Source organism: Chenopodium album, chromosome 6 (assembly GCF_948465745.1).
Source record: "Chenopodium album chromosome 6, dcCheAlbu1.1, whole genome shotgun sequence".
Lineage (NCBI taxonomy): Eukaryota > Viridiplantae > Streptophyta > Magnoliopsida > Caryophyllales > Amaranthaceae > Chenopodium > Chenopodium album.
The window spans coordinates 64,846,742-64,861,842 of NC_137839.1; the positions used below are offsets into that span (position 1 = coordinate 64,846,742).

Below are 15,101 nucleotides of genomic sequence, written 5' to 3' on the forward strand. Positions count from 1 at the left end.
TCAAATCATCTAACAAAATCACATGTCATTTAGCAGCTGATAAGACCAACTATCAACTAGTTATTCAATAAATTAAAATGAACATCAACTAGTCTTAATCCTTTAATGATTGATTTTTTATACAAACTTAAACGTTTTGAAATGCCGTATATGCGTTGCTTGGATTTCCTTATCACAATAACGTGCTATAAGTATGGTAGCAACAACATGCAATGCAAGACCACTAATCTCATCTTCAATATCACAGAGTTGTAAGAATAACACTTCGCACGCAATCAATTTCCAAAATGTTAAGAATTATAATTTTTGTTATTTTTATGGTTTGCGCGGTTTTGGTTGAGGGCAAACCAAAAGTGCCATGTTACTTCATTTTTGGGGACTCGTTGTCCAATGTTGGAAACAACAATAACCTCAAGACAATAGCTAAAGCAAACTACCCGCCGTATGGGGTTGATTTTCCTGGCGGCGTACCAACTGGCAGTTTACCAATAACCGGACTATTGAGGATTATATCTGTAAGTATACCTCATTTTATCAGTTACTGGAAGGTTAACCTCATTGAAATGTTGTCTGTCCTTTGAACAACTTGTTACTATTAAATAGGAATAAAAAAATAAAAATACACAAGTATATTAAAGGATGGATTTATAGCTCAAAATTCTAATCACTAGCTTGCAAGTATTTTGACAAAATATATTTAATTTTTCCCACAATACTTGAACAATATTTTCTCTATGCTTTGGCATAATTTGTTATACCCATTATAAAATTTCATACATCCATTATACTAGTATTAAGCTATCGTAAAGAAAATTGTAAAGGATGTACAAAATACATTGGATGAAGTGTATATGTTACTTGTAGTCTTCAGTGGCGTGGATATAAATAAATTATACTATTGATAAAGGGCTTACACTTTTTGTCAAATGAAACTCGAAGTTGGGTATCTAAATTTAGCAACTTTCTTTTCAATCGAGTATTGTATCTTTTGCAAAATATATTTTCTCTCTCTTTAAAAACTCCCTCAAGTCTGACCATTAAAGATGGTCTAAGAGCCGTAATCTTCTCCCATATGGAAAGAAAATTGTTTAGGACCTATAACATATGGGCTTCATCATGGCTAGGCTAGCAGTTAATCATACACTTAATCTTTATCAAGGGTTTAATTCGCAAAGCTTTGTCCAATTTTAGTACATAATTTTGAGAAAATACAAGTTTATCAATATGGTAAACAAAATTTGTTTTTCAAATGGGAAAATTGTAAATAAATCAACAACTTTTTATTTAACATGGGTCCCACTGTTGATATATTTACAAAAATGTCATATTAACTAGACATTTATGTTGTTTTATTTACCACTTTGCCATTTGATAAACAAATTGATTAACTAGGACAATTTTTCCTTTTTTGTTAGTTATACTATTCTGTATGGTAATTTTCTTAACAACAGAATATTCAAATGTGTTGATTTTACAGCTACATATTTGGGATTCGACAAGTCTATATCACCATATAGAGATCAAATGGGTCAAGATATATTGAGAGGTGTCAATTTTGCATCCGCAGCTGCTGGAATTCTCATGGAAACTGGATCACAAGCGGTATGATCATTATTTCTACCTGTATAATTCATATATTTTTATTTTCTAAATTGACAATGATATTGTACTATAATAACTAGCTTCTCAAAAAAATTATCATACTAATAACAAACCACAAACTCTCAAGTATATATGACAAGATAGAAAAATAGTTCATCAATAAATTTTTACTAGTATTCATCAAATGAGAAAATTGTGAAAAAAGGACCTTTTAATTGGTCGATTTTTTAAAATATGACCTTTTAAGTGGAAACTTGTGAAAAGGATCTTTTAAGTTGCATTTTGTTTGTATTAGGTACTTGGGTGAGCTTGCGTCGTGGTCAATGCCGGAACTGCGTTGATTATCATGTGTTAGTCACGTGATTTTATTTTATTTTTGTTAAAAAAAACATCCCAAATTTCTCTCATTTTCCAACCTATCCCTTTCCTTGAATTGGTTATGTCGGGAAAGGAAGGAAATTTGGGGATTTTTTTTAAAAAAAGAAAAGTCAAGTGACTAACACGTGATAGTCAACGCTAGAGCTCCGGCATTGACCACCACGCAAGCTCACCTATGTACCCCATACAAACAATTTGCAACTTAAAAGGTCATTTTTCACAAGTTTTCACTTCTAAGATCCTTTTTCAAAAAGTCAACCACTTAAAAGGTCCCTTTTTCACAATTTTGTCTAATCATATATAAACATGACATAAGCGTGCATTTTCTACTAGACCTATATAATCATTTGTATTGATCATAAATTTTATTACAGGGTGATCGGATATGGTTGGATAGAGAAATACAAAATTATATGATGACCATCTTAAGGCTCCAATTTATGGTTTTTGGTCCAGTTTCAAACTACTTGAACAAGTGCTTGTACACTGTGGATATTGGTGTCAATGACTACATTAATAATTACTTCTTGCCGCAATATTATCCTTCACAGAGGCTCTTCACCCTTGATCAGTATACTGATCTACTAATTTCTCGATATAGAACACGATTAGGGGTATTTTCTTTGTTGCTTCACACCTCTGATACCTCCCTAATCTATTTATTTTGCAAAGCAATGAAGTTGACTAACGTCGATAATGTCTACTTAATTTTGGTTTAATTTTTCTTGTGTTAGGCACTATATAATACTGGTGCTAGAATGGTAGCGATTTTCGGTTTGGGTAATATTGGTTGCATTCCGTCTCAAATTATTAGGAACATTGCAACGGACTGTGTAGATGAAATCAACCAAGCAGCAAATATGTTCAATACAAAGCTTGAATCGCTTGTGGAAGAATTGAATGCAGGGCTCCCTGGGGCTAAATTTACGCTAATTAGTGTCTCCGCCCTGCAAGCCTTAAACCCCCTTCCTGAAGGTACGTCATTTAACAATTTAACATGTGTATTAAGTTAGTTAACACTGTTTAAAAGCTTTTGATTAAGTTAGTCATTTAACATGGTGTCAAGAGCCAGCGTGACACAAAAGTTACGAGTTCGAATTTTATCATCCACTACCTCTTCTTTCAAAGTGGAAAATTAAGCGCAGGGTATGAAGTGGACCCATGTTGTATCCACACTTCAAGCCCAACGGGCTCTCGTGTTAGAGGGCATGATAAAGTATAAAACATATTTTTGGGTCTCAACCATCGGCTTAAGCTTTTTGTTGAATTGGTCATTTAACAGTCACGTTATTAGTTCAAACTACACTAGAACGAAACAATGTAATTTCTATATATCTAATGTACAAAATCATTATGCTAAATAATGCAGGTATTAATTCAAACTCGACATGTTGCACATTGAGGAGTGATTTCAAGTGTGAGCCTTATAGTACACCATGCGCCAATCGGGATTCGTATGCATTCTTCTGACGGATTTCATCCTACTAATGTTATAAATGGAGGAGTAGCAGAAGCTGCATATTGTTCTCTAGATCGTCGGATTGCTAATCCGATGAACATTGATGAATTAATTAGCAGCCAACAGGACAAAGCGACATTCTCATATTAGTGACATTAATATAATGTTGCTCCAAATATGTGGTTCTATTAATCAACATTCATATTTATTTGCGAACAATCCCACCTTTTTTTATTTCATTTTGTGTTGCTGATAAAAGTGTCCACAGAATGATCTTATAATGGTCAACCTGAATTTTAATCTTCAATGTCTCTGGTTAAAGTAGGAGAAGATGCGGAGAAAACGGCTTAGTCTTTTGTATTGATATCAATCACATGGTATCTGAGTCCAAGTTGGAGCATGCAAATCACGAATGGCCAATTTGCGTCAAAGAAAAACCAAACAGTTGTCGTCCAAGAGCCTTGGTAAGAATATCTGTCAACTAATGATTAGTCGAAACATATGAAGTAGAAATATTACTCTTTAATAACTCATCATGAACAAAATGACAATCTACCTCAATATGCTTTGTACGTTCATGAAACAACGGATTCATAGCTATATGCAGGTGACAGGCTTGAGTCGTATCACCTAATCAAAAGTAATTCCTAACACCGCTAACTAATAATAGATAGGGAATTAGGGTCAAATCCACAGGGAAACGAGTCTTTTCATTCCTAATTAATTAATATAATCTAAATTATCAAGTAACCAATATGTAAATTTGGATATAAAACTAAACTACGAAGATTAAGAATAAGGAGAAAACAATGAATTAAAAAGTCTAGGGCATAGGTTCACCAATAAATAATATTCCAGGGTAAAACATAATAATCAATCATCAATGCATACATTAATCAGATCATAAAGGGTTTTCGCTACGTATTACAATCACACAATTAATTTACCGATATTAGATCTCATCTCTCGAATCTCGAGTTAACCATTTATAAATTAACCTGCCTATTGAAACTAAACCTAAACATCAATTCTCATCTTTCGAATCTCGAATCAATATTGTCAAACTCATGCATAAAAGATCTGTGCAAATCTAGTCACAGAGCATAAATCAATCAATAGGAAATTAATCTACTATTGACAATTAACAACAATAAATTACCCTTTCATATTATTTATGGATCCCCATAAACCCTAGAAATAAAACTACTCACACATAATTAAATCTAAACAAATCAAAGTAATAAAACAAGACATGATCAAAGGAATAAAATAAATAACTAAGATTAAGAGAAGAGAAATCGTTACCAAAGAAATCTGGAATTAAGAATAGACTTAAGAACAAAGTATATGAGAGAGAAAACTAATCTAAAAGCTAAGTAGAGAGAGAAAATCTAAGGATGAATTAAGAAAGAGTAAAAAGAAGAAATCCTAAACTCGCTTAACGGAAAAGTATTTATACTAAGCAAGAATCTTAAACTAAAACAAACTTAAACGTCGATAATTAACCCCTAATAAAAACACGCGCCCGATCGGGCGAGGCACCGCCCGATCGGGCGCGCCTTTTTCCTTCAGATGCACTTCTCGCGCTCAGCCGGGCGCGAGTTCGGGTGCCAGCCTTGCTTCCCTCGCCCGGTCGGGCGCGCCTCCGGGCGCCAGCCTCTTTGGCCGAGCGGCTCTCTTGGGCTACTATTTGGACTTTGATTAGGCTTCACTTGTCCGGACCAATCTGGATTTTCTCTTCTGGTCTTGAATACTCGGTCCAAATGCCTCGGTATCACATATACCGAGCCCTTTATCACAAGTTCGATGGCTCTAACCGACCCTAGGCTATAGAAACTAGTTGTGCTTCTCTAGAGCTCGTAATTGCTCCATAATATCTCGGGAAAATGCTCCAAAAGTGAAAATCCCTGCAAAAGTCAACCAAATCTACGAAAACACTAGAAAACACCAATTAGTAATAAAAGTGGCTCTAAAGAGCCAAAAACACTACTAATTATGACCAAGGGACAGGGGTAAAACACTATATAAATTGGACTTATCAGCAGGGTCGACTAACGATCGCAAAACAACTGCATAGGCTTTGAATGATTGACGCCAAGAACAAACAAAAACTACTTAAAGTACTTCAAGTCCCAAGTGGTGAAAGTCAAAGACCGATATTCATCCCCTACGAGGATTTTGACGCGATAGGTTGTTTCTTAATCTTCTAAGAAACGGGGGAACGGCCTAAGAACACAAAATAACCCAACAAAGAACGACATGTCAAAGGACACACCGCCCAATCACTATTACAAAACGCCGTCAAGCGTAAATCCATTATAGTTTGCAACAAGATGCCTTGTCCCGGACTATCCTTAAGATAACGCAAGATACGAATGGCTGCATCCTAATGAGAAACCTGCGGTTCACTCAAGTACTGTGCCAATACATGCACTGAATAACTCAACTCTAGTCGAGTAACCAACAAATATACCAAACGTCCAACCAAGCGAAGATACTGCTCCGGTTGGTAAAATGGTTCATCGGAAGCATGTGCAAGACGATGGTTCTACTCCAGCAGAGTGCCAATAATGGGTTCATAACCCAACATACCTGTCTCAGTCAAAATATCTAGAGCGTACTTTTGTTGAGAAAGAAAGATACCCTCCTCTAATAATTTCCTTTTAACCTTTAGGCACGTCATACACCTAGAGACAAACTCTACAAACTGCCACTTTTTTCTTCATCCTCGGCAACCAAAAATGTTGCTTAAGGTCTTTGTATAGCTTGTCACTCCCTGGATGTAATGAATATGGCGTGTAATGCCCCTCTTCTAACAATTTCCATTTAATCTCTTCACTAGAGGTGGTTATTGGACAGGGTAGCCCAATGATAATAGGGTCAGGGCCAAGCTTATAGGGCTTTTAATGGATAGGGCTATTAATGGACAGGGCCCTTATTAGGTAGGGTCATTATAGGGCCAACATGTTTTTTCAATTTAGTTGATAAAGATAATACATAATGTAAAAATAATTATACAGATTAATTTATATTCATATGTATTTAATAATGGCTTTGTCCAATATTTATTTTAATTGATATTTTATAGGCCCGCCCATTATCGACCTGCGACCCGCATTGGCCCGACCCTATATTGACCCTATAAAATGTGACCCTCTTTGACCCTGACCCTCAACCGACCCGCACCAACCCTGACCCGACCCGCCCAATAACCAGGTCTACTCTTAACAATGGAAAGGTATACACCAATGACCTCGATAGCGAATGCTTCCATCATCATGAACCTTAACGGGTCCTAATTCTCCATTCACCATCATAGATTTTATTCTTTTATGTTTCACATCATCAGAATCTGCTCGAATATGGTAGGGGTACTAAATATTGCATATAGTTGTATCTCGGATTCTACTTCCCCATATTCCTTAATTTCCAAGTGCAATTTTGAGGATTCCTCACATGACTTATCAGGAAGCACCCATATAGTATTTATTAAGTGGCTCGACTTCCTACTCAATGCATCAGCAACTATATTGGCCTTGCCCTCATGGTACCAAATGTGGAGATCATAATCTTAAAAACGTTCTAACCAGTTTCTCTGCCTCATATTCACCTCTTTTTGTGTGAAGATATACTTAAGACTCTAATGGTCCGTGAATATCTTAGAAGTAACTCCATACAAATAGTGCCACCATATCTTTAGTGCAAATATAATTGCGGCTAACTCCAGGTCATGAGTGGGGAAATTCTCTTCATATGACTTCAACTGCCTAGAGGCGTAAGCAATAACTCTCCCGTTTTCGTGTCAGGTCAAGTTCGAGTCAAAAGGTTATCGAGTCAAGTTCGGGTCGGGTCGGGTTATTTCGGGTTGATTTCGGGTCGACTGATAATCGGGTCAACACTTTGGGTCGAGTTCGGGTCGGGTCAAGTTTGGGTCGGGTCAATTTTCGAGTCATGTCAGTTTAGGTCGGGTTAATTTTCGGGTCCAATTTTCGGGTCAACTTCGGGTCGGGTCAACTTCTAGTCAGGTCATATTCGGGTGATTCATTGTTTTTTGATTAATTGTTTTTCAAATTTTGCTCTTTATTCTTGTATTTTGCCTCGTTTTTGCTTCTTTTGTTTTGCTTAATAAGAGTTATAGGTTATCCCTAGGAAACCTTTATGAGAGCATCACTCGTCCTCTAGGGCGATCCGGGGTTTAAATGGCTTGTCTTTTGTTGCTAAAATTGACCGTGATTCCTACGAATGTGAGTTAGTGTATATTCTCACCTCCCTCTTTTTTCTTTTTACTTAAAATAAGCCCTTCTTTTTCCTTTTCAGCCTTTATTTTGCTCGGGACGAGCAAAAGTCTAGCTTGGGGGAATTTGATGATTGTCATTTATGGCACTCATACGGTAGTCTTTTAGGATGATTTCATCCCTTTTTCATGCTTTCTTCTCATATTTTTAGTCCTTTTTCCTTTAGTTCCTCTCTTTCCTTCTTTCTTTGTGTTTTTCGTGTTTTCTTCTTGTTTCCTTTTATTTGGCCCTTTTTCCCTTTTATTCCTTTCCTTTGTTTGCTCTTGTAGGTACTTATGAGTTGTCTTTGCAAAGGGATCAAGATGAGCTATATTAACTAGGCAAGGAGGAAGCAATCTTCTTGGAGAGGGCTTGGAGAGTCCTTGGAGAGGGCGTCAGCCTTTGCCATGATGCCGCGGGCGCGAGTTGTGTTACACCAAATCGGCAAAATCGACCAGGAACTCACCGCGGTCTGGCCGCAAGCTCCCCGCGGGCGTGGGTAGATTGGAGAGAGTGCTCTAGATTAGAGAGACTGTGGCCCTCTGATTACTCTTTGGGAGCAGGGGATTCGCTGCGCGCTTGCCGCGGGCGCGGGTGTTGCCCAGACAGCCCGCAGAGTTAGTTATGGGTTCCGTACCCATTTCCCCATGGGCGCAGGATTTCTTAGAGGGGGCGCGGGGAACCTGTTTTCCTTCTTTGCTTATAAATACACTTGTAATTCCTTTTTGAAAACTAACTTTTAGATAATTTTCATTAGCTTAGTTTTAGAGAGAGAAGTTCTTGGATTTGGATTTGTATTTCAACATTGGTTCAATTGTGCTTGGATTTCTTCATCTTCAATCATTAATATTAGTGAGAATCTCTTCTTTTAGTTCATCTCTTTACTTGTTTGTTTTAGATTCATGTTTGATTGTTTGATTTCCTTGGATTTGAATTTGATATTGTAGTTGATATTGTTTTCTCTTGATTTTAATTTAGAATGACGATCAATGCAATTTCTAGTGATTTATTCTTGAGTTACACCATGATTAGTGAGTAGATTAGTTGCTAGGGAGAAGGGGAAGCATGCTTGATTGATGATTTGTGCTAGTTAATGATCATTGATTGATTGAATTGTTGCAATTAAATTGGTTGACATAGTTTTGCATGTGATTAATTAGATTAGGAGTGATCAACCTGTAATAGATTGAGTTTGATTGTGATTTTCCTTGATTAGCCATTCATATTGACCCCTAGCTTGGCATATAGGAGATAGCTTTAGAATTCTTTTGATTGCTACTATTGTTTGTCCTTTGCAATGCCTAAATCAATTGAATGAACTATTAATTAGCATGATTATTGAACTTGCATGTGGAACCTATATCCCTAGTGTTTAGCTTCTTGAATTACTTAATTAATCTAGCTTTGTTACCATAGTACCAACCATTTTCTCACTACAATCTTCGAAGTAGCTTGACTTAAGCTATAGTTAATACCGACTCACTCCTTTGGGTTCGACCCTCGACTTGCCTTATACTCGTATTAGGTTGGTTTAGGTTGTATAAATTGTATATGATCTAGGGATAGACAATTTACGACACGTTTATTCCTCTATCAGACGCAGTATCCGGATAGGGGGGATCCGCAGGAACCAAAGGCTCCTCGGACGAAAGCTGCCAGAGAATACGCTCGCCTAAAAACAAAGCGTTTGTCCTCTGGAACACCGGGAGTTCCGTATAGAGGGCCCGGAAATGGCAAAAAACCATGCCAAACCGGATAGCCTCAGGGACTCCGATGATCAAACTCCAAGGACAGAGATCGATCTATAAAAACACAACCACATGAAAAATCGTCAGAAAATGAATAAAAACAAAAAAGAGAACATGTAGTTGGAATACTCACCGACGCACGAGTCGCCGAAAGGATCCTCTGGCGAAAGTCGCCGGAAGAAGTAGCTCGTCTCTTCTTAATAGCGACCAATCGATGGCCGATAGGAAAGCGAGCAGCGCCAAGCACCCTAGGGGCTAAGAAAGGCAGGTACAAGTATCCCCAAGCTCGAAATCGAGAAAAGATAAGCCTAAAAGAAAAAAGCAAAAGTAATAACCGAAAGAAGCTTAAAACACGTACCTCAAGGATACGACCATGCCACGTAAGAGAGATCCGAGGCACCTCAGTAGCTGCCGCGGAATCCATGACCCGAGTCGCCTTGCCCATAGCTATAAGCATACGCGCATACAACACCTCCGCTCAACTCAGGTTACCGACTTGCCCCAAATCACTGAGGAAAATAAGTAACCCAATGGCGAAAATCTCTCCTTGATCACTCAAAATGGTGACGGAAAGAACGTAAGCAATGTATATCCGAGCTAGCTGCTCAGGTGTACACTGCCAATCAAGCTCATCAGCCGACAACTCGTCAGCAAGAACCGAGTACGGGCATGATTGGGCGTACACGTGGAAGGCCGACGCAAGACGGTCCCCTACAAGGTCGCGTAATCTCTCGTCTGACGCCTTAATGAACTCAATAACTACAGGCTCGCCTCCGATAGCTGACGATGTAGGCTGACTCGATAAATCCCGAAGAGCCGCCAGCTGGGAGTCAATCCCAAAAAGTGCTACAATCTCCTTTGCCACCTCGAGAAAACTCTTAAAACGGGCTCGCAGGTCACTAGAGCCGTACAAATGCATGCTAGGCTCACTCTAAATAAAAGAATAAAAATAAAAAATTGTTATGGTTTAAAAAAGGAGAAACAAAGGAAAAAAGAAAGAAACGAAAGCGCAAAAAACTCACGATGCCGCGCCACCCTCTGATTAAATCGTGATGGTCTGGGTCCCACTTAAGGACCCTAGGGTCCCAGTTCGGAGGAGCCTCCCAAACCACGTCCTCCTGGCGACGTCAATCAGCCGCGACGCGTCGCTCTCAAACCTCCTCTCGAGGACGAGTCACCCTATTCCGAGGGCGAACCGCCTCGTCCAGACCACCGAGAATCTCCTCAGCATCTACAAACGGAGGCGAGTCCATGCTAAGATGGATAGAGTTTCTTAAATTAGTTTATTTTATTACCTAAGTTAAACTAATATATATTCTACACCCATTTCGGCAGCATAACGGCTGCCGATAGGGCAAAATACAAAAATCGAATGCCACCCATACTTGGTGGCTACGATACCTGCAGTTAAACTCAGTAAATAGGGATTCTTACACCCATAAAAGCCATCCTTTACCAGTTTCAACTAAGTATTCAAGGGATTGTATTCCCTAATCTCAAAGAATCAACTAATTCTAGACAAATAACAGTAATATAAACATAATTATCGTCTACCAAACAATTTTGAAGTTCGAATATGGCAAAAATAAGCTAGGAGTATGTTTCGCGCCATTTTTCAACAAGTCAAAATTCAAAAAAATGAATTATGAAAGTTATATTAGTTCCATCACTATAATATACTTCATAATCAGCAATTACAACCAAAATGAGCAAGAAAAAGCAATAAAATAAAAAAAAAAATTCAAAAAAAAACCAAGAACGAACTTGAACAAAGAAATGCTCATACAAGGTTCAATATTTAACCATTTTTCATGAAATTTGTTGAAAAACACTCCTTAAACATAGTATAACAACATAGAGCAAGCAATTTCTATAAAGATTAACCAAATCGAAAACCCCCAAATTCGAAATTTGGGGTTTAACGATTTGAAAATCGTTCAAATTCAGCCAAAAAAGAACAAATTTTAGCAAAAAAAACTTACATTGGATTACGACAAATATGAATTAAGGACGAAATTTGCTTCCTTTAGCTTTGAAAATCGCAAAAAACCGAGCTTCCTAGAAGGAGAAAGAGTCGAAAATGGCGAAGGAAGGAGAAAAAAAGAGTGAAGTGAATAATCGTGTTTGCGATTTTCACTTTACTTCCATAAATGTCACGCGCAACTGAATCTGTTGTGCGTGACATACCAGCGCAACTCAGAACGATGAGCGCGTCTGGCTAGCGCGACCCTATAAGTTGCGCGCGGATACTAGTCAGTAAAAGCCGAGATTTTGATTTTAACCCGTTTGATCATTTTTTGAACGGTTTTTGCTCGTTATAAGACGTAATGGCGCGCAAATTATCAAACTCTTTTTAAATTTCTTTGCATATTGTAGTTTGTTTTCTTTTTTGTTAGTTTTTTGCTTCATATTGCATGAACACCGTGCTTTGTGCCTTCCCCAAGCATACGTTTTGAATGTTTTTCGTAAGAGTGCCTTAAGACGTTCCGTGGTGGTGCTTTACGTAAAAGCACCCATAGACAGGTTTGTCATTTTACTGTACTAAGGTTATAAATTTCCAGGTTTTCTTCTTTTTTCACGTTCGAAGAAAAAAGGAAGGCGTTTTCATGCAGCGTAAAAATGCAAATGGCGTATCGTACGGCGCAAAATTGTACGGCGTAGGTGTAGCGTAAAATTTCACTCAGCCCAAGCTTTGCGAGATCTACCTCTCGGGACTAAAAGGTAGAGAATTACTGTAGGCGTTAGCTCACGAGTCGACAGGCACGCCAAACCTTCAGGAATAGACACTTCTTGAATGGGAGCAAATATGGTAGTTAGTGCGCTTACTAACTTACCGAACAGTTAGGGTGTCGAATTCATCCCCTGTACAAAGAAGCGACGAGACGATGTCGCGCCTATGTAGTCACGGGCCCCCAGTCCTGAGACACGTGTACTCATCTTGTGGACAAAACTGATGAGAGAGTTGCTGACTTTCTTCCCTCTCACTGAATTTGGATATATGCCTCCAGTCCCGAGACATGTATTTCTATATTTTGGACTTTCGGCTCGAATACTAGACTCGGCTTGAATACCGGACCATTTCGGCTCTAATACAGAAAACCCTTTTTCATCTTTTACTTTGTTAAAGTCAAGCTAAAGTTTCAATGACATATCGAGGGACTTTAGACCAACAATGACACGATTGAGAGGAAATCTTCCCCTTTTATCCTTTTAAAATCGATCTCTTCTCATGACTTGACATCACCCAAAACACCTTTACTTGTAAAAGCATTCTACAATTGCAAAGGATCAATCTAGATTCTTTAGCGCATTAAGACTAGGAAGGACTTTTTCTAGCCTTAATAGCTACTTGTTTCAAACATTTAACGAACCAAGGATTGTTTCGACATCCTTAAACATTACTGAAAGATTCTCTATCCTTAGAGAACTTCGCAAAATGAGTCTCGGATTTATTTCCTTGACTACTTTAATCATCGTCTATTCTAGACTCGTTCAAAGAGGGGGCTAACTGTAGACATCTACTTTTGGCCTCCTGTCCCGACAGGAAGTGCAATGATGATAAATAACACCATCTTCGTGTTGGATCAAAGTGAAGAATACTTATGGATAACTGGTTAAGCCACAAAACACAAAAGACTAGCCCAAATTAAAGAAAAAAGCCAAAACAAAGGTCCAATTAACTAAACTCGATCATAATTAGGCTTAAGCCCGTGCTTTAACCTTAATAATGACGGATTTAGGAGCGCCTAGGTTAAATCTTAGTGCTGCCGTAGAAAAAGCCTCGCTCATCTCAAATAATCGCGTTGGGCTGCCGCGCGCAACTAATTCTGTTGCGCGCGACATCCAGCGCAACCCCAAGAGTTGCGCTACGGAAGATTCAAGATTATACGGAATATATAAAATCGAATCTTACCATAAAGCCGCGCGCATGACAATTAGTTGCGCTACCCTTAGCAGCGCAACCAAATCACTTGCGCTGGGATGCCGCGCGCAACTCATTCTGTTGCGCGCGACACCTGCTGCGGCAGAATACTCGAAACCCTAAACCTAATCATTCCCTATAAATACGAGCTTAGACCGAGGCTTAAAGAGATGGAAATTAACCTAAAACTCTGGCGAAATACTTGTGAACTTGTGCAACCTAGCCCTCTTGTCCTAAACACTCACCTTTTCGATATCTTGTTACTACGGTGGAGGTTCCCCAACAAGAAGGAGTCCATACGTGTTCTAAACGGAGATCTAGCAAAGAGAAGTGGTAAATTCCCGAGCACTTAGTTAAATAACATTTATTTTCTTGTTTAAAAGGACTTAAATTAATTAATTAGTGTTGTTTGATCACCTTTAAAATAATTAATTAATCAATTCCACATAGTATCTTGCGTTAAATAAAGATTAGAATTGAATTAAATAATTGTTGGTTGATCACTTAAGCCAAGGCGAATCTTGTTTATTTTCTTGTTCTTTTCACGAATTTTATTAAATAAGAATAACGACATTACAATGTAATTCCTACGTGAATTAATTCTTGTAAATAAAATCAACTAACATAGTTTTAGGTATCGCGTTGCATATATTGTTTGGTGATGAAATTGTAAAAAAAGGAAGAGCTAGTAGAGGCCGCACTAGGGCTAGGATAACGATTCCTCTCTAAAAGGAATGTTATTTTAGTACCCTCGCTCCCGAACTCATTTCTGGTTTATAGACCAATTTGGGCATGGGTAAACTTATGATTTGTGCTAATTATTCCATGAACTCCACATGGAAGAAAGTCATGAACGAGGTTTATGAGTTTTTCCTAAAACTCATTGGCGACTCCTACTTGTTTCTTACAAAAAAGCGTAATGACTGAATCAATTCTAATTCAAGGTCCCCCAAACAGTCAGGAATTCAAATCTTACTACACCCTAACAAGTGTAAAGTCCTAGGCCTTTAAGTGGCCAAGGGCATTTAAGGAGATTACCCATGACGATGGGATAACCCTCCTTACACAGCGGTCGGACCTTTATACCCTTAAAATTATTTTTTTTTTACCTTATAACCCCCCTTCATCTTTCGCTCTCCACTCCATGTGTCTTCATCTCTGTTGAAATTGCCGACTAGAAGTAATAAGTGCTGACTTCTACAATTCTCAAATTTAATTTTACACTTTCAATTCATTTTAAGAAAAAATGATACCAAATTGGCCAACACATGTTGATATGAGCTCCATTGAAGTGCTGAATTTTATTTTAAATTTTCAATTCATGAAAAATTGATACAAGAAATGAAGTGCTCGTAGAAGGTGGAGAATGGTGCGCGGTGGTCGCGTTGTGGCTGGTAGCTTAGGGCGGTAGATTGGAGTGGCGATTGGTGTTGGCTGTAAGAAGAGGTGATGCGGTGTTATTATTGTGGGTTGCAGATGGTTTAGTGGTGGAAATGCAAGGTGGCTATGAGTTGTAATTTATGGTGTAAAATATAAGAAGGTCCATTCAATTGGGTCCTTGAGAAGTTGATACAAGAAATGACCTCAAAGAAGCATTTCGTGGTCCATCGGCTGGTGTCGACCATGGTGTGGAAGGGGGAAGGACAACACAACCGCTTTTCGAGGGGGAGGCGGCAGAAGATGATGGCCGGACTGTATGGGAGGTTGGTCACCGGTGC

The 15,101-nt window shown here is 38.4% G+C and overlaps 1 pseudogene; it reads left to right on the forward strand.

Moving 5' to 3' along the window:
- The first annotated feature begins 287 nt into the window (after positions 1-287).
- On the forward strand, positions 288-3,589 carry LOC145637061 (GDSL esterase/lipase At1g29660-like; annotated as a pseudogene).
- The last annotated feature ends 11,512 nt before the right edge of the window (positions 3,590-15,101 follow it).